The following is a 21,462-nucleotide window of genomic DNA, read 5'->3' as shown; positions in this document are numbered from 1 at the left end:
AATAGAAAAATAAATGAATACAAAAGAGTGAGAATCAAGAAATACATCCTATAAGCAGTTAATAAATGATAAAAACTTTCCATTCTTCAGTAAAGCATATTTTAATAATCAGTATCGTTTAGTAGCTGATTTTGTTGTTTATTGCCCATAAGTTCAAAAAAATGGTAGGAATAAAAATACATTTCAGACTTATAAGACAGTTACAATAAAATCTAAAAAAACAAAACTAAACAAAACAAATATTTATGTAAATATCTTTACAATTCTATGTCCTATGTTGTGGTAATATTCTTAAGCAAGAGAAAAATATAAATGGAAAAGCTTAACATTTATTAATCAGATAAAAATAAATATTAAAGAGGAAATTATATATTATCGAATAATTAGAAAATAATGTACACTTTTTTCAATAAGAATAATGCTAACATTAACAATAAACATTTGTGAGCAATGTAAAATGACACAAGTGGAAACTGAACAAAGTATATAAAACAGCACCCGCATAGTTAAAAATATATGAAAGCATGTTCCAACTCATGATAATATTCAGGGAAATACAAATAATATAATTGTAATGGCTCAGAAAATATATGCAGAGATAGTATGCAATTATAGCATAATATATAACATATAAAATATAATTCAATAAACATGCAATCTAAGTACACATTTTTATTTTAGAAATTATTTCTTAAAGAAAAGTTCTATTCCAAACAAATTAAATTCAACTCCTAGGCAGATGAACAAACAAACATAGATATGTGTTGCAAAGTGTACATAAGAGTAATAATATGTGCAAGAGCACAGAACTGGAAAAAAAACGGACTATCCATGTACAGTAGGAGTAAATAAATAATTGCTAATATAGTATATACTTGAATACTATGTAGCAATGAAAATTAAGCATTGCTGTAACATGCCTGAATCTCACACAAAATAATGTTGAACAAAATATTCTTGAGCCAAGGTAATGTGTTCTGTTCACTTTGTCCCTATAAAATTTGTAAAGTGTATTTTATGGCATTGGAATTTCATGGTTGTCTTGGAAGAAGAGAAAGAAGTCATAGACAAGAGAGAATATCCAAGAAGGTGCTAATTTTCTTTCATTGAGCTTGGTGTTGTTCTCATTTGGTGATAACTTCAATTGTAAACATATTATTTTATACTTGCATCCATAAGTCAAACATGCAAAAATATATACAAATCATATATAATAAACATGAATATTATGTGCATTTATATAAAATGTAATTATAAGAAAAAGTAAAATCTTCATACTCTTCTGGTTTCCCTTTTTTTCCTTAGACTGATAAAAACGAAGCCATACCAAAACAAACAGAACCACTTCAAAGCCATGTTTGAAATTTCTGTCAGCAATTCAATAAGGTATGGTAAACTACATATTGAAATGCTAATTTTATTTTAAGCACGTGAAATTCAGTGGGATCGCATCTAGGAATCATAAGTTTTCCTGATGTCACTTTCCACTTTTTCTCTTCAACAAAATAAGTACCAAACAAACTCATACAAAAAGTACATAATGTGAGTAAACTAGTAGCTATGGAAGAAATTTCAAAAGTTATTCAAGTTGAAATCTTTGGAAAGTTTCACTATAGAGTCCTTTAAAATTAAGTAACAGAAACTCTTGTAGAGACAGAGTCTTGCTATGTTGCCCAGGCTGGTCTCAAACTCTTGATCTCAAGCGATCCTCCTACCTTGGCCTCTCAAATGCTGGCATTGTGGGTGGGAGCCACCATGCCTGGGCCAAGTAACAGAAACTTTGTCATTAGAATATACTAGGGGCAAAATAAATGGTGGAAAGTTGCTCATTTTTTAAGTTAAAATAACCTTGATTATGTAGATTTATCTTGCAACACAAATATGGAAAACGTCACTTATAAATATTTACACAAATATTCAAAATAAAGTAGCAAAACTAATTTGGTAGTATATTTAAAGAATATTTTGCCTACAATACAGTTTATCCTATACATGTCAGTATATTTGAATACAAGAAACTCTGCTAATATAATGCTTTCCATTCCTCAGTTGATAAAAATATTTTACAATTTTGAGACAACCATTAAAATCACTTAAATGAAAGTCGATAATTTATAGAACAACTCAGGAAGCTCCGCTCTGACTAACACTATGGGAAGTTCCTTTTCTATATATGTCACCATGCTTTGTATTGCATAGTCCTAAAATTCTGGTCAGAGGAAATTGAAACATGGTTTCTCAATACTTGACCAAAATACAGCCATCAATAGAAGGCCAATGACAGATGAAGTAAAGTGGTTTAGAAATCATGTCAAGATCTTTATTTTGGATAATAATGAATAAATCAAACCAACTTGCATGTTTTTAGCATTATAAAAGCATTATAGTTTTATAAAACACTTGCATGCTTTTAACATTGTAAAAGCATTATGAAACACATTGCTGATTTTATTTCAATAGTCAACTGTCCCAGGGAAGAAACTGCTATTCCCTGGAGATTGCATCATTGCTTATGTAAAAGTAAGAAACACAGATAAAAAATGAATAAAATTAATTTGTTTAGCTGAAAGGCACATGAAATACAATATGCAGAAATTATGTGCCTATTGAAAATATAAGCGTTCAGAAAGCATACTATAGAGGAGGTTTCAGCAAGGGAAATGGCTAAGTAGAAGAAGGAATGTAGTAAATGAAGTCATGAGTTCCAGAGCCATGGACTAAGAAACAAACATGATTATGATTGATTTTTAGATTCCAGAATTCTGTCAGTCTCCTAGCACTTTTCTATGAGTGTTTTTAAAGCTGCTGAAACCATTTCCTATTCTCTATTTATTGATTCTAAAGCTATCTGCTCTTTGTCAAGTACAGTTGAAGACACCGGAGATGGAATGATGATCTGGTTTAAATCATTTATATCATGGAGTCTCCATTCCAGTGGAGGAGTCAGACTATAAACAAATGAATGTGTAAATAACAGAACATAGCATATGATAAATACTATAAAGAAAGTATGCAGATGCAGTGGGGTAGAATTGGAAACTTATTTTTTTAATATGCCTCTCTACTCCCATTCGCACCTGCTCTGAGTATATGACCTTTACACTGGACATTCTAAGAAATGTCTCTGCCTAAAGTTAAGAATATGGTCTATACAGAAAAACAGAGGGGCAACATTCAGTTTCTAACACGCTAAATAGAATTTTCCAGGGCACCACAAACGTCACAGAGATTGTTGCTTTGAAGGAGGATATTTAAAATCATTCTACGGCTTTCTTCCCTTACCCTCAACTTTCTATTAACATACCAGGAGCTGAATCTGGAGACAATCTCCTAGAATCTTCCTCCTGTCCAGAGCAAATAACATTCTTCCCGTGACAATGAAATCATGAGTTCTGCTCTTTATAAGAATGCACAGAAATTTTGAAAATTATATTATAAAATATAATCAAAAAGAAAATCTCCACAGAGCCTGGGAATTGCGGAAATGAGACAAAAGGGAGAGAGGAGAGTGGGAGGACTGCAAATTGGGACAAGCTGAACTACTTTTTTCATCTTCGAGTTTTAGCTCAGGGCTATGCAGTGGTCTAAGACAAGTGAGGAATAAAACTGAAAGGTAGAGGAAACCTCTTGTATTTCCATCTACTATTTAGAATTCTGGAAAGACATTTGCCCTCTGGCTTTCCCAGTCCCTACGTGTGTGTAGATATAGATACAGATATATATATATATATAGATAGATAGATATAATGGGTCAGATGAAGTTTACCCCAATGTTTATCCCACTCCTGAGTGGGGTGAACATGGAGTTGAGAGCAAGTGAGTATATCACTTGCTCCTGCAGCAGAATGAGGTACATGTACCACTGAGAGAGGCAACACGTGGACATGACTGGGACTTAGCAGTCACAAGAGCCAGGGGAAGCTGAGCTGCTGAGGGTGATTAATGGGTCTAACAATGTGAAGGAGCAATCTGGGGCATTAGCCATGGATGCCAATCAAGCAAGCAGTGACAAGTTGGGCTAAGGTCATGGGAATATAGAAAAACCCAAGTTAATGAACCTGTTCTTACCGTTTTCTTCAAGTTTATGCAAGGCACAGCCTTCCTCTTACATTATACAGAAGCCACATCTCAGAGTAAACTGCCGAGTGCGGAAAAGTCCATTTGTAAAAATGAATCCTGTTGTTCTAGAGACAATGCTAATAAAAGGACAACTTGAATGTATAGGTTCAAGCATTATTTAAATCCTTGAACACAGCATCTTTTCACTTAAGAAAAGTAGAAAATGTCCTATTTCCAATAATAATATAGATTGCTAGACGGTAATTTTTAAAATGTCTTTTATAATACATCCTTAAATTTAGCAGTTTTCTTCTACATTAATGTCGTTTTTTTTGTCTATGAGGTACTAATACAAAGTAGGAGTTCAGCGCTTAGTCTCTTATCTGTTATTCATTTTAATTTAACACTATTATTGTTTTCTGCTTATTTGTTTAGACTTTATTAATTTTAGAATAGTTTCTCATTTTAGAAATTTATATTTATTTATTTAATTTTTTGCACAGCACCATGCTAGACTTTGAGGACACAGCAGTCATGAATAAACCATGATGCCTCCTCTCACAAAGATGATATTCTTTATACATGTTAAATTGTGCAATAATTGATTGCAAATTAATTATTAAAATACAACAGTAATAAGAACAATGCATCACATTTATTAAATGCTGATAATACTTCCTATGAACTCAGCTAGCAAATTATATATCTTATATTTATGAATTATTATTAGAACTAATGAAGAAACAAAGCCAGCTCTGCAAGAAGTTACTTCAAGAAATACAAGAATCCATAATACATCACTGAACCAAATTGATAAAATGTAAATTGTCTCATTTTCAATGACATGGCAAAATCCTAGAGATGGTGTTAGAATCATAGCCAGATATAAGGGGTTTGTACAGGGAAATAACAAAACTACTTTCTAGCCAGAACTGTCACTTTTGAAGGCCCTTGCAATGGGAATATGTAGACACAATATCTTAAAGCCTAGTCAGCAACATTTTCAAAATGAAACAATGCAGTATTATAGTCAATACTAACTTAATTGTGTATTTTAAATTATATTTTAAAATGTAATAGACTTATTTGTAACTCAAAAGATAAATGCTTGAGGTGATGGGTACCCCATTCTCTAGGATGTGTTTATTTCACATTGCAGGCTTATATCAAAACATCACAAGTGCCCCATAAATATATATACCTACTATGTACTCCTAATTTTTAAAAATAAAAACATTAAAAAATATTTATCATTGGGTTTTTCATTTTTTAGCAATCAGATTTACATTGAGTAAAATATAGCCCGCTTAACTGTACAGTTTGATTAATTTATATATAAATATATATAAATTATATATAGTATATATGTATATATGTGTATGTATAACTACATATATAATAAAGCATATATAAATTATATATAGTATATATGTGTATATGTGTGTATATATAACTACATATATAATAAAGCTATTATATAAATTAATCAAACTGCACAATTAAGCAGGGTATATTTATATATATAAATTAATCAAACTGTACAGTTAAGCAGGGTAGTATTTATATATATATAAAACTACAAACACACGTACCCCTAAAGTGCCCTTACTGTCTATGTTATAAAGTCCCTTTTCTCCACCCTCCACCCCTAGTTCTTGGAACCACGAATGTGATTCTTGTGCCTTTAATTTTGTCTTTTTCTCATTATTATGTAATAGAATCATTCAGGGTGTAGACTTTTTTTGTCTGACTTCTTTCACTTAGCATTATGCTTTTGAGATATCTGCATATTGTTGCCTATAACAATTATTTTATTGTATATATATATTGTGTAAATATATGATGATATGTTTATCCATTCACCATTTGCTGGACGTTTGGATTGTATCCTCTTTTTGGTGATTATGAATAAAGCTGTTTTCAATGGTTATGTAGGGGTCTTTGTGAGGACATGTAATTTCTCTTGAACAAATACCTTGGATTGGGATTGTTGAGTCGTAAGTAACAAATACATAATTTTATAATTGACTGTATCATTTTCATTCTTACCAGGAATATGTGTAAGTTTCAGTTATTTCACATCCTCATTAACATTTAGTAATATCATTTTATTGTTTTAGCCATTCTACTAGCAAAGTGTTATTCAGTTTTATAATTATACAACTTATTATATTCTTGTCACCAAGTTATGCTAGTAAACTTTTAACTGTAAAAATATTCAAATGGGATTAGAAAATTCAAGGTTTTTGGAATTTTTTCCATTAATTATTTTCATTAGTTTTGCTGTTTAATTATAAATATTTTTAAACAGTTTGAGGAAAAAAATGAAATAAATGCATGCACTCATTGTTTGCTAATCAGAAGGATTACTATGTTAACTATTTAAATTCCTTAAAATGCTCTGTAAGAAATCATCAGATTTGGAGACAAATTACAAAAGAGAGGAACATTACTAAAGGGAGAATAGGAGGTATACAAAAGTGATCAATATTGTAACTGTTTTTCATATTCTTCATTTGAACATATGGAAGTGGTTTAGTAAGTGAACCCACACCGATACACACTTTTTAACAAAGAAAGTGGTTTTAATTTGTTTTCTCCTAATGTACCAGATAGTATGGTTGCAGTCAGTTTGAAGAAATGTCAAGATTCCTATACCAAGGGGCCCCAGGGTACTTCACAATTGTTTAGTGTCCCCTACTTGTGATCAGTACTACTAAGGAGACATGCTGTGTTGCTGTATGCTAATGAAGCTATGGTTACTGACAAATCTGGTGTAGAAATTGGAAAAGTGTCTGGGATGTCATCTCTGAACAGAGGCAGTGGAATAAAAGAGTTCTCCAAGAAGAGAGAACAACCTGTTTTATTGTTATGAGCCAAAACAACACAGGAAAACTCATGACAGTTCACATTACTCTACACTCATTCTTCTTTTCTAAACAAAATTGATTTATGGACGGATTTTTGAATAATTTATTTAAGTGCCAGGAGTAAAATGCTATCAAATAATTCACCTATATGCAGTTTTGTGGTATGTTATATATTTGAGACCCCATGTGCCTATAAAGTGCATATGAAGATCTTGATAAATAAAGATCTTGACTCAATAATTGGGAGGTGCTGAGAGTCTGCATTTCTACCATATTCTTAGATGGTGCCGAAGCTCCCTGTCCATGGACCCTGCTTTGAGTAGCAAAGGACTAGATTGCATCCTTCCTACTCAAAGTTATCACTTTATAATTCTGTCCTTTCTCTTTCAGAGCACTATATTTTTCCACATTTGTGGATGATTTCTATCTACATGGAAACATATTGTTATGTCTCCTATCTTAATCGGGATTTCACATCGATAACTCTACATAAACTGTTCTTGTAAAAATCGCCAGTGGCAATCAGTCTTTTATTCTGTCTTTATCCAACTTGACATTTCGTATGTATTTTCTTAACTTAGACACTCTGTCCTCCTAAAGATGCCTTTGTTGCCTTTCTTCAAGCCGATTCCAGGTTTCTTTCTACTTCATTGGCTCCTTCTCATTTTTTCTTGCTTATTTCTATTGAGCCCCCCAAACACTAAAGACTGGAAGTCTTCAGCTCTCAACCTTGGAACTCTTCTTCAGCCTCACTTATTCAGTCTCATTGATTTCAATGCCATCTGTTCCCCAAATGTATATCTCCAGGCAGCGCTTCTCTGATCTCATGACTTAAATATTTTATAGCGTTCTTAACATTCCCACCTCTATGAACAACTCAAAAGTAAATGTTCAGAGGCACAATGATGACTAACCCCAACTTCACCCTTCCTGCTTAGCACAATTTCTCCCTTGCACACTTAAACAAATGGCAATTACATTTTTCCATTTCCTCAGTCAACATACCCAGAAGTTTAAGCTTGAATGTCTTCACTTTTTTTTTTAAATTCTGCTTTAATGCAGCAATAAATTTTGGAAGTTCTTCCTTCACTATATAATTACAATATGAATATTTTTCGCTGTTTCTAACACTTCAGGAATGACTGCCATCATGTTATACTTAGAAAAATAAAATACGCTGATATTGTTCTTATTACTTATAATCTAATCTCGTATGGTCTGTTTTCAGCACCAAAGCCAGTATGAGCTTTTAATCATGCGATTTATGTTGTCACTCTCCTCTTTCATATCCTTCAAAAGTTTGGCTTCTCATATGACTTGGAATTAAAATCAAGGTTCTAGTGATTGTCTAATAGGTTTTGCGTGGTTCTATACATGCTATCCATTTAATCTCACTGCCTGCTGCTCCTTCCCCAGCTGACTCCTTCCTGTCACACCAGCAATCCTGATGATCTTTAACATATCAGTCACATTCCTGCTTCGGTTCCTCAGCCTAAAAGGGTTTATGAGAGATATCTATGTAATTTCTTAAGCTTTTTGCTTAAATATAAGTAGATCTTTCCTTACTTCTATATTTAAAATTGCAGCATACCCTCTTCTTACCTAGATTCAATTTCTCCCTTCTCCATTTCATTTTTCTTTGTAGTCCTTATCACCATACGACATACTGTATGTTATTTATTTATTCAATTTCATATTTGTCTTCTTCTTTTTCTAATTGACTCTTTCCCAGGCAGTCTCACACCCAAGTAGAAACCAAGCCCCACTCTGTTTAACTTCCCCAAACATCAGTATCTAAAAATGTATCTAGATAACAGACACGCACATATACCACCTGAATTTAAATAAAAGTTGAAAAAAAAAAAAAGCAGGACTTTCTAATGGTCTTCTTTACATTTTTATCCTCAGTCTGGCAAATAATAAGCATCCATTTGATAAATAATTTTTAAATAAATGCAGACAATAAGGAAAGATAACTGGTGAATGCTTCACCTTTAATTGAAAATATGTCATTATAACATTAATTTGTATGATATATTCATTTTTTAAATACAGATACAAGTATTTAGCAATTTTTAGATTAAGGAAAATTCACATTAAAGTAATAATATATTATATTTAAAAAGAATAGTAATTATTGAAGAACTATGGTGGCAGAATGGTATTCACTATGAAAATTGAATACTGCCATGGTCAAGAAATGCATAGTACTAAAAAAATGTTTAACAGGATACCGCTCATAGAAATTGATCTTCAAGGAATAATTACATCTATGCATCAAAATATTCATGCTAATTATAATTTTTACATCACAGTTAAGTATGCTTAAGTGTACTATATTTAAATTAAATAGCTGGGTAATCCGTGTATGCATCCGTGTGTGTGTATATGTGTGTGAGGGGGTGGGTGTATGACTCCCAAAACTTTAGCCGTGCTTCTGTCTGTAGGGAGGTTAGAGATGTGATAGGTCAGTGTCATAAAGACTTTAAACTTTATTCTCTATAACTATGTATTATATGAATATTTTACAGTGAGAATGCATTCATCTATTACTTTTACATTTCTTTTTAGAAAGAGCAGAAAATGTCAACTTAGGTTCAATATGTCAGACACATTTAAATTTCAATAAAATTAAAGAATAATGACTGAGTTCACAAAGAGCAATATGCTGCTAAGACATGGAAAGATTTACCTCTACAGTGTCTAGGAACTGCTTATTTTTCATATGAATACTTAGAAAGGTTAAAAAGACTGTAGAAAAATTGGCAAAATGCTATCAATCACCTTTGTTATTGGCTATAGAATTTATCAAGTTTTATTGTCATCTTTGCACAATTTCCCCACTAATAAATACATACCTTTATTTTAATTATTTATTAATTTAATTAATCTATCTCTATGCTTCTTCTTGTCTTCATTAATATAGATACAGTTTTCTTATTTAATCAACCCTTTTCTCAGTAGCAATCACCTTAAAGCAACCCTAACAGCAAATAAGGGAGAGGTGTTAATGAACTGAAAATAACAGTTATATAATTCCCCAAAGAATCTAACAGTATCACAAACCTAACCAACCTCATCCCCTAAAGAAAATTTACTCCTCATACTGTGAAAACATTTCAAACTGCCATGAGTTTTCTAGTCCCTAACATAATGGCTTCCAGATGGCTTCCTATCAGAAAATACTGGCCAGCAAGGTTACATTTGCAATTTAATTCAGAGTTTGTCCCACTACCAGGCCAACCCCAGTGAACCCAGGCTCTGGACCAACTGTAGCACTCAGCTATCCCCAGTCACCCCAGGCTTTTGGAATGCCCCAGTGCCAGGCCAGTTGCCACATACTCAGACTCTTGACACCCCAGTAGCAGGCTGGCCACCACAACCCTGATCATCAGACCAGCTGCTGCAGACTCAGCTTTGAAGCTGCATCCTTTGAATACAGGATTTAAACTTACCCAGTGTCAGGAGGACACCTGTGGCCCCAAGGTCCAGTCCTAGCCCAGAGTCCAGACCTATTCCAGTAGTCCCAAGTGCTGGGCAGACTCCTACATATCCAGGCTTTAAGACCACCCTGGGGACTTTAAAGGGCTTTAGGGCAGCACATGTGAATCTAGTCTTCAGACTAGGACCTGCACACACAGCCACCAGGCTGATGGCCCTTATGAACCAAGGCTCTAAGGTAACTCCTGTAGACTGAGGCTCTATTCTGTGCAAAGATATAAGGAATTTCTATTAGCAATTTTATCACCTATCATCACTTCATATGCCATTGAGTATGTTGGAAAACAAGGTATTGCAGTCAGTATAATGGCTCTCCAAAGGTCTCAACTGCCTAATCCCCAGAATGAAAGAAACTTTGAATACGTGATAAAGATTAAGGACCTTAAAATGAAAAGATTGTCCTGGCTTATCCAGGTGGGTCCAATCTAATCCCATAAGTACTAAAAAACAGAGAACTTTTCCTGGCTGCAGTCAGAAAGAGAGAAATGACCGCAGAGAAGGACAAAGAGATGCAACACTTTTGGATTTGAAGGCAGAAAGTAGGGAGGCACAGCCAAGGAATGTGGGCAGCCTCCAGAAGTTGGAAAATAAAAAGAAACAGATTATTCTACAGAGGCTCCAGAAAAAACAGAAAAACCCCACTCACAGCTCGATTTTGGGCAAGTGAGACCAGTTTTGGACTTCTGACCTGCAGAACTGTAACAAAAGAATTTTCTTTTTTAATTCACCAAGTTTCTGGTAAATTATTTGCAGCAACAATAAGTAACTAATACATAGGGATATGAAGATAAATAAGACATTGTATTATCTAAGTAGAAGAATAGTAGTATGTATTATGCCAGTATTCAAAATGAAAATGATGCTGCTGGTGATGATGATACTGATCATGACAGTGATGACAACTAACACAACATTTACTGGGTGATCACTATTCTTTAAGAATTTTTCCATGTGTTTTCTGTAAATAATCCTAATAGCAATACTCTGAGGTAATTTCCTTGTGAGATGTTGTCTTTGTTCTACAGACAAAAATATTAGGGCAGGAAAACACTGTGTAACTTACTAAGGATAACAAATCCAGGGAGAGGTAGAACTGGACTTCAAAATCAGACACCTAACTTTTTGAGTAAGTATGTCTTAAAAGTAAAATTTGGCCAGAAGGCAAAAGGTAATGTGGATTTCCATGCAGTTTGTGAACTCCTTTGAACAAAATCTTATTTCTTGGTAAAAATTTCTCTCTAATGCAATCAAATTAAAGTAGGGACTGGTTCAAAGAAACCCCAACTACTCTACTTGGTACAGTAAGGAGAGATGAATTAAATAGAGATGGCCATAATCCTTCCCTAATACAATAGAATCTCTAGCAATGGAAATGAGTAATTTGTAATTTGATTAGCATATGTATTTAAAATTGCTAATTGTGGAGTTTTTTTAATTGTGTGTTTTTTTAAAAAAAACCAATGAGATGATAGAGACTATATATCTACACACACACACACACACACGTATATGTCCTTGGAACTTAAAATAAGAGTCACTATTTGAGAATCACTGGCAGGTATATGACATTCAAAATTGCCAAAGTAGTTCAGATCCCTTAGAGAAAAAAGGATAGGAGAAAGGAAGGCTTGGAATAGAGCCCTAAGAAACATCACCATGTGGAGAGTAAAAGACTGAGAGTCTATGGAAGTTTGGAGTATGGCTGAAAAACCTCGAGAGTGGGAGCAAGCAAGATGAGTAATTTAAGGAGAGAGTTGATAGCTCAGTTAAGGCCTGCTGAAATATTTAAATTTGTCAATAGACACAAACAAACAGAAGCGACTGGTTGCCTTGAGAACAGTCTAGATGTAATGGTTGAGATATCAACAAGAATACATGAAGACTGCAATTCAAATGGTTGGTACAGGAAATGGAAATAGCATGTGTAAATCAATCTTATGAGAAGTTTAGATTTGAAAGCAATGAACGAAGTAGAGTAGTTGTCATGCAGAAATGTGGGGATCAGATGGGTTTTCATATTATTTGGATTTATTTTTGAAAAGGTATGGGTTAAAGTATATTTCTAAGTACTGCAGAAATAAGAAGCTTATAGTGTGAATGAGAGAATCTGAATAAGAAAAATACTTGAGATGGTAAAAGGGAAGATATATTCGTGGACAGGTTGGTTTTTGATGGTAGAGGGAACTCTGTTCCCTTTAAGCTGTTGAAAATAAATTATGAATAGCACGGATGCAGGATGGATACATTTGTAGATATGAATAGAGAGGACTTGCTAAGTCAGACCCTGAAAGGAATGAAAATGGACGAAGATTTGAGAGGTGAAGGGACTGTCTGTGGAATTGAAGTGCAGTGCAGGAAGAAGTGACAGAATGGAGCTTCTGGCTGCAGCAATTGGAACAACCCGTGAGAGAACACTGTCAAATAATGGTGTGAAGGAGTTCACAGATTTTTCCTTCTTCTCAAAATTATTACTACCACACAGTCACGCTGTTTGACATGCCACTTTATAGAAACTTGTTCTGTCGTGTTTAAAATGTCCTCTTTAAACTACAGGTATCTTGGACGTTTCATACTAAAATTGCATCCAGTTATTCTAGACTTCTATAATCTAGTATAAATATACATCATTATTTTCTAAATGAGCTGAAATGATCAAACCAAATGAGAACATTGTGGTAGTGACTGAGAGGATGAAGTACTGTAAACAACAAGAAACACCTCAGTGGGCTATTTCTGTAATCCTAAAATTACTTGTAAGAAGATGCAATGGCAAAACAGAACTATTTCCCACTCTGTCAAAACTTCAACAAGGAAGACAATAATTAGAAGGTAATTAGGTAGCATAATTGACAAGTTGAGATTCCATGATTTACGAGGCTAATGTAATAATGGTGGCATGCAGCTTTCTTTGATATTAGCAATCACTGAATATTTGGGTTCAGTAGTGCTTGATAATTAATAGCTTTTCTACCTTTTGTCAGTATTCCTATACACTATACATTTTATCAACCTGTACTCTTTATAACTGGCATTAGAAAATGCCAAATAATACTCCAATTTAGCAACCATAATTAATCTATTAGAACATCGCCATTTGTTACCTTTGTGAAAATTATGAAAGGTGTTATGGACTGAATGTTTGTGTCCCTCCAATTATGTTTTGAAATTTTGACCTACAATATGATGGTATTAGGAGTTGAACTCTGCAGGAGGTAATTAAGTCATAAGGGTGGAGTACTCATCAATGGTATTAGTGACCTCATGAGAAGGGACATGAAAGCTTACTTACTCTGTATTCTTTACCTTAGAAGGATATGACTAGAAGACAGTCACCTGCAAACCAGGAAGAGAGCCGTCACCAAGAACCTGAATATGCTGGCACCCTGATCTTGAACTTTCAGCCTCCAGCACTGTTAGAAATCAATGTTGATGGTTTACTCTACCCAGTCTGTGGGATTTTTGTTACAGCAGCCCAAACTGATTAAGATGAGGCAACAAGGTAAAACTGCTCCTGAACTTGTGCTTCTCTCTAACAAACATAAAATCATTTGCTAACCCTAGGTCTAGATTTCCAGTCTGATGTCAATCAGTTCATTGATTTCCAGGCCATACTTTACTGCTTTCATTATTCTTGTAAGTGTTCTTAATGTTCAAGATGTGACAGAGAAGCTAGAAATCTAGCACCAAAATTTCTTTTTTTCCAAAAGAAAGTTTTATTGTTTTTCCTCACAATATTTTTTGAGACTGAGTCTTGCTCTGTGTATCCCAGCCTGGAGTACAGCAGTGGTGCGATCTCAGCTCACTGCAACCTTCACCTCCCAGGTTCACGGGATTCTCCCTGCCTCAGCCTCCCAAGTAGCTGAGATTACAGGCACCTTCCACCACGCATGGCTAATTTTTGTATTTTTAGTAGAGACAGGGTTTCGCCATGGTAGTCAGGCTGGTCTAGAACTATTGGGCTCAAGTGATCTGCCTGCCTCAACCTCCCAAAGAACTGGGATTATAGGTGTGAGCCACCACGCCCGCTTGCCCATGGTTTTAGAATTTGGCTTTGTGACATTATCCCCAGATATCTGTAAACATTGGGAGCCCATTAATATCGTTAAGAATCGTAATATTATGACAGTTTTTTACATGAAAAGAATCTTTAAAATTTAGAACATTTCCTTTATTTCACATTTAATTAAAGAAGGCATTTGAACGGTAAAGTCTAGTTCCTTAATATGGGGATAATTGTTCATATTTAGTTTGTTTAAAACAGTTTATAGATATGTCTGTTTTCTTCTCATAAAATTAGTACTTACTGGTTCGAGGTTAAACCAGGTGTAATTTCTTGAAGCATCTTTGATTCCCTTCAATTAACTGATAGATGTAAAATTATGGCTCCAAGAACAATTAAATAAGGAACTGTAAAGAGTGGAGGAGGTTTTGATTTAAACAGAAGGTGACATGGAGCAACACAATTTATTGTTGAGAAACTGGAATGTTATTTTTATACAATTTAAAAAATAGTTCTGGTGGTAGAGCTAGAGTATTTCATAATTACCTATTGTGCTAAGCCTTCTGCTTACCATTTAAAGTAAAATTCAGAATAAAAAAGAAAGCTCTCAACAATATTTTTGACAAAATATCCCACACCATTCTTTTTTGTTTTTTGTTTGTTTCTTTCTTTTTTCAGATGAAGTTTTGCTCTTGTTGCCCAGGCTGGAGTGTAATGGAGCGATCTCAGCTCACTGCAGCCTCTGCCTCCCAATTCAAGCATTGCTCTTGTCTCAGCCTCCTAAGTAGCTGCAATTACAGATGCGTGCCACCATGCCTGCCTAATTGTTTTGTTGTTGTTGTTGTTGTTGTTGTTGTTGTTGTTGTTTTTAGTAGAGACGGGAATTCATCATATTAGTCAGGCTGGTCTCGTACTTCAGGTGATCCGCCCACCTCGGCCTCCCAAAGTGCTGGGATTAACAGGCGTGAGCCACTGCACCTGGCCTTTAATATCTCACACCATTCTATTCTCCTTCCTTGCAGGATGATACTAGGGAATTTAATACTTTTTCTGATTTTTATTATTCTGCATTATTTTAATTTGTAATAGTAATACTGCAGTATTACTATTAGTAATACAGCAGTCTGAAAAAAAATGGATTGCTATCTGTTAGGCATTTTTGAGAACAAGAATAAAAAAATAGATATATCTCAAAAAGGCCACAGGGGGTGTGTGTGTGTGTGTGTACTGAGAGAAGGTTACATAAATAATATGCAACTCAATGCTACAGACCGAATTGTATCCCCCTGAAAAATTCGTATGCTGAAGCCTTAACCCCCAATGTGGTGATACTTGGAGATGAACCTCCAGAGGTAGTTAAGGTTTAGATGAGGTCAGGAGAGTGAGGCTCTCATGATAGGATTAGTGCCCCTATAAGAAGGAAAAACAGCTCTCTCTCTCTCTCTCTCTCTCTCTCTCCCGTCATGCAAGGACACAACAAGAAGGCAGACTTCTGCAAGTGAGGAAGAGAGCCCTCACCTGTATCCCACCATGGTGACACCCTGATCTCAGACTTTCAGCTTCCAGAATGCAGGAAAATAAAATTATATTGTGTAAGTGACTCAATCTGTGGTATTTTATTAAGGCAGCCAAGTGGATTAAGACAATGAGCGTATTTCTTTATTGCTCTTTGGGAGAATCTGGAGTAGGATGTAGCAAAATCTCAGAAGAGATAACTGTGATGAATCAGCAAAGGCTGGATTCAAGACCTAGGAGCTCCAAATATACACACACACAAAAATGCATTCTTAATTATTGCATACAAGCAGCAGAGCTACTGTAACAGAAGGCACCTTGGACATCACTGTAATAACCAGCACGCACAAATGTCCAATAACTGGAGGGGCCTTCTGCAATAAATAAGAGCTTGGAACTTGGTGAAATCTGAGAAAATGGACCTAGACTTAATAGTGACTGTTGATGAATATCTTATCAATTCATTAGAGTGTGAATTAAGGATCATACTTTAAAATTTTTGATTTTTTGGTACTCTTGAATTTCTGAACTAATATTCTTACCCTTCTAAATTAAATGAGATAGGTGGAAATATTTTTTTTATCAAAAATATTATCCACTGAGTTTATATTTTAAGACCATTGACTATGGCAATAGTCAACATCATGCTTAATAATGAGGATATCTTTTGAGAAATGTATTGTTAGGCAATTCCACCATAGTGTGAGCATTATAGAGTGTACTTACACAAACCTAGATTGTGTAGCCTACTACACACCTAGGCTGTGTAGTAATCTTTTTTTTCCATGGCTACAAATTTTTAAATTGTTACTGTACTGAATATTGGGAAAAATTGTAACAGTTTGGTAAATACTTTTGTATCTAAATATATCTGAACATAGAAAAGGTACAGTAAAAATGTGGTATAAAACATTCAAAAAGAATTAATTGCTATGGTTGGAATATTATCTATCCCCTTTAAAATTCATGTTGAAACTTAATCCCTAATTGGTAGTATCGAGAGGTAAGGCCTTTAAGAAGTGTTTGGATAATAGGAATTCTGCCTTCCTGAATGGATTAATCCATTCATGAATTAACAGGTTAATGGGCTAATGAATTAATATGTTATCACGGGAGTGGAACTGTTGGCTTTATAAAAAGAGACAGAGAGATTTGTGCTAGCATGCTCAGCTTCCTCACTGTATGAGGCTCTGCACCACCTCCAGAGTCTGCAGAGTCCCCACAAGCAAGAAGATCCTCACCAGATGCGACCTCTCCACCTTGGACTTCTCAGCATTTGTGACTACAAGATATATATATACACTTTATAAATTGACAAGGTTCATGTAATCTGTTCTAAGCAAAGGAAGTGGACAAAAACACTAATCACCAGGGAAATGCAATCGAAACCACAATGAGATATTGCCTCACTATGGTTAGAATGGTTTTTATCAAAAAGAAAACAAACAAACAAATGCTGCTGAGAATGTGGAGAAAGAGAAATTCTTGTACACTGTTGGTGAGAATGTAAATTGGTAAAGCCATTATAAAAAACGGTATGAAGTTTCCTCAAAAAATTAAAACTAGAACTACCACACCATATGATTCAGCAACCTCATTGTTGAGTATATATCCAAAGGAAATGAAACAAGTGTGTTGAAGAGATATCTGCACTCCCATCATTATTGTAGTGCTATTCACAATAGCCAAGATATGGAATCAAACTAAGTTTTCATCTACAGATAATTGGTAAAGATAAATGTGTGTATAAACAATGGAATGCTATTCAGCCTTAAAATAGAATGAAACCCTGTCATTTGACATAATATAGATGAACCCAGAAGACATAGTTAAAGGAAATAACCTAGGCACAGAAAAACAAATACTGCATGATCTCACTCATATGTGGAATCCAAAAGAGTTGATTTCATAGAAGTAGAAAGTCGAATAGTGGTTACCAGAGGCTGGAGAGAGTAGAGGAGAGGAAGACTGGGAGAGATGGCTCAAGGGTTTCAAAGTTACAATTAGAGAAGAAGGATAAATTCTGGTGTTCTGTTACACAGTACAGTCACTAGCAAATAATAATGCAGTGTATATTTCAAGATAGCTAGAAGAGAAAATTTTTAATTTCATCACCAAAAGGAAGAGATAAATATTTAAAGTAGTGAATATGGTAATGTCCCTGATTTAATAATTATACAATGTATACATGCATTGGAACATTACACTATACTTCATATATTATATAACAAATTATTATTTGTTAATTATTAATAAAACATTAATTTTTTCAAAGATAAATAATAGACTGTATAGGACAACTGTATTATAATCTTATGAAACCTCATATATATGTATATGCACATATGTATATAAATGTAGATATACTATGGGCAAAATTAAATGTAAGTCAGACATTTAATTTATAAATCAGACATTATAAAAAGAATAAAATAATTAAGAAATAAACTTTTTATAGTCATGATTCATACACATATTCATTGTTTTTGTGTGATATTTTTATTAAATGTAATAATGTCTTCAAAAACATATAAATTTAGGTGAAAATTACCTTGGAAGAGAGTATCAATTTAAAAAAAAATGTTGAAATTGATCCATTAAAATAACAGTAAAATTACATTTTTCCATAAGCCTTAAAGTCAGTATAGAGAAGGTAAAATTTTTCATAGCTACTAAGCTGAATTTAATACTTTTGATTTAGTAGAACATATTCTTTCCTGAGAGCTTTCTCCCTTGTGTTTTATATGTATACATAGACACACATATAGTCACTAATTGTATCTATTCATTTACATATATAGCTATATACTTATATTATCTTTTTTTTTTTTTTTTGGAAAATTTCCAAAATGCTTAATATGGTAGTATAATAATTATAACTAGATTTTCTTCAAAACATAGACATAAAGAAGGTTACATGCTTGTAGAAGTTCATAGAGTTAGGAATCATATCCTATTTATTTTGGCAGATATCTTCTTAATTAAATGCTTGACCCATGTGAAGTCATTTAACGGATCTGTTATGCATTATTCACATATGCAAAATAATCTATATATATCTATATGATCTATATGATCTGAATACCATTTCCATCTTTAAAATTCCATCCATATATCTATAGGATCTGAATACCATTTCCGACTTTAAAATTACATATTCCTAAATTAGAGGTGAAAACAGTCAAAATAGATGCCTCACAACTTTGTGCTAGTCATACAATGGATCACACATCTTATGCCAGGTAAGAGGTCTTCTGTCTTCAACTGCTTTTATATTAAAATATAAATTCCTGAGTTCCTTCTTATAGTATCAATCTCTCCAAAATTCTGCAAAAAATAAAAAATAAAACAAATATTCTTATGTATGCCAAGAAATATAAAAATAGTGAATATAATATCTCATAAAACATTTATAAACAAACAAATGATAGCACACACCGTGCACACTTGGGAAAGGTGAATGCAATATAAACTTAAATAATGCATTCCTATAAAAAGTTTTAAGGGCTTAAGTTATGATCTTTCACTCTCATCTACTGCTACTATGTATTCAATGAAACAACTCAATAATGTTGACAAATCTAATTTTCTAAAAGGCTTGGGGTTGTTTTTGATGCAACAATGATAGAAAGATTTGCCGGTGGGAGTCTGAGTCCAGTGAGTCTTGTATTACAGCAATGAGGCAGCAGACATAATAAAAGACATTCTGGCCAAACAATTTTCTTTTATGTCTTTAATAGTGTTTTTAGTCAGGGTAAATATCATTCCAGGTCTTTTATTAATTTGCCAGTCTATATATTAAAATGTAGACCTCAATCTCAGCCAACCTTTGAAGTAATTGGGGTAAGCAGAATTGCATAAGCTAGGTGATTGAATAATGTTTTTAGAAAAGTGTTAGTTAGTTTTAAAAGGTATAATGGATACTATGAAGTAGAAATTTTATTTTAAATCTGAAATCATTAAAAGGTTGCCTAAGGCTATATATATATATATATATATAAAATTATATATATAATTACATATATATATCTCTCTCATTAAAATCATTAAAAGTTTGCCTAAGGAGATATATAGTTTCACAGTTTGAAAGAAAGACTGGTACTAGTTAAATTGTCTTCACAAAAATCTATAAAAATACTTCTTTAAAGTGTAATAGTGGTAGAAAAGTTATGGGAACCTAGGATGTCAAAAATTAGTTTCAAGATTAGCTGTCCCTTCAGGAACTTTTTAGGTCTAACAGGGAGCTTCCTTTCCATAATACTATGTATCCACATACTACTACTGAACATTACGCCAAAAAAAAATTCCACCTGAGAAGGGGTTATATATTATATTAGATAAACAAATAGCAAGCATATTCATTCAAATACAAATTAATCTTCATGGATTTTGAAATAAACATGCAAAAAAGACTTAATGCAACTCTGCTATAATTTACGTTAAGATTCAATTTCAAAAGACTAACATAGTTTGTAATGTAATAGAAATTACTTGTAAATTATACACTTTTAACAAAAACTTGTTATTCCATTTTTAAAAACACAGTATCTAAAAAAAGCTTTTCCTCACTCATCAGAACAGGAAAATATAGGAATATTTATCAAAATGAGAAAACATAAAGATACGCTCTATAGACACAGTGCAGTAGGTGAATCACAGGTAAAAAGGAAGAACAGATTTGGTTATCACAGATGAAGCATAATAATTCACCAAAGATTTGTCAAGTGTGTGCTACATGTATTCGAGCTATATAGAGGGGATCGAGATCTAGGAAAAGAGCATTCTAGGAGGAAGGGACAACAACTGCAGAGGTTCTTACATTTTTCCTTTAGGTACAGCCATCTGATTTATGTATAATTATATTTGTACAAACATACTTAAAAAAATAAATCAATGTGTAAGCACTTACATTGTGAGGTGTCCTTAAAAATGGGTCAATTTATTCTGGAATCCTAAAATATTTTTCAGCAGTATCTAATATTAAGAACTCAAAAAGGGTACTAACTCTCTCCCTAAATTCAAAGGCCCTAACTTAGGTATGAGTTACATATACATATATTAATAGGACTTTCATGGAACCATTGTACAAATTATAGTTGAAAACTATGTCATTTTATTAAAGATCATGTTTCATGTGCCAAGCAATTCACATATATTTTATATTGTCTTGCATAATATCATATATAGTAATTAAATTTAATTATGTATCTACTTTTCTGGACCCCCTAATTTTATCATATACAATATTTTAGACAGCTTAACTCATATATATATGTATGTAAAATTAGAAGCTCCTTAAAAGCTCATTGCAAGAGAATTATCAATATTTTAGCTGTCTGGTGGTTTCCTGGAAGACCCCACTTACGAAGCTATTTGTGTTGGACTTAACTTAGAGCTCACCTGGTGTGAAAAGCCTTTTCCTCAGGGGTAGTTGTAAAAAAAAAAAAATGTGTATACACACACACACACACACACACACGCAATTGTTAAATTTCACAGCTTAAGAGTGTGAATGGG

This window comes from Macaca nemestrina, chromosome 3 (assembly GCF_043159975.1).
Source record: "Macaca nemestrina isolate mMacNem1 chromosome 3, mMacNem.hap1, whole genome shotgun sequence".
Taxonomy (NCBI): domain Eukaryota; kingdom Metazoa; phylum Chordata; class Mammalia; order Primates; family Cercopithecidae; genus Macaca; species Macaca nemestrina.
The sequence above is the reverse complement of the archived record's forward strand: the minus strand, read 5'-3'. Positions refer to the sequence as shown.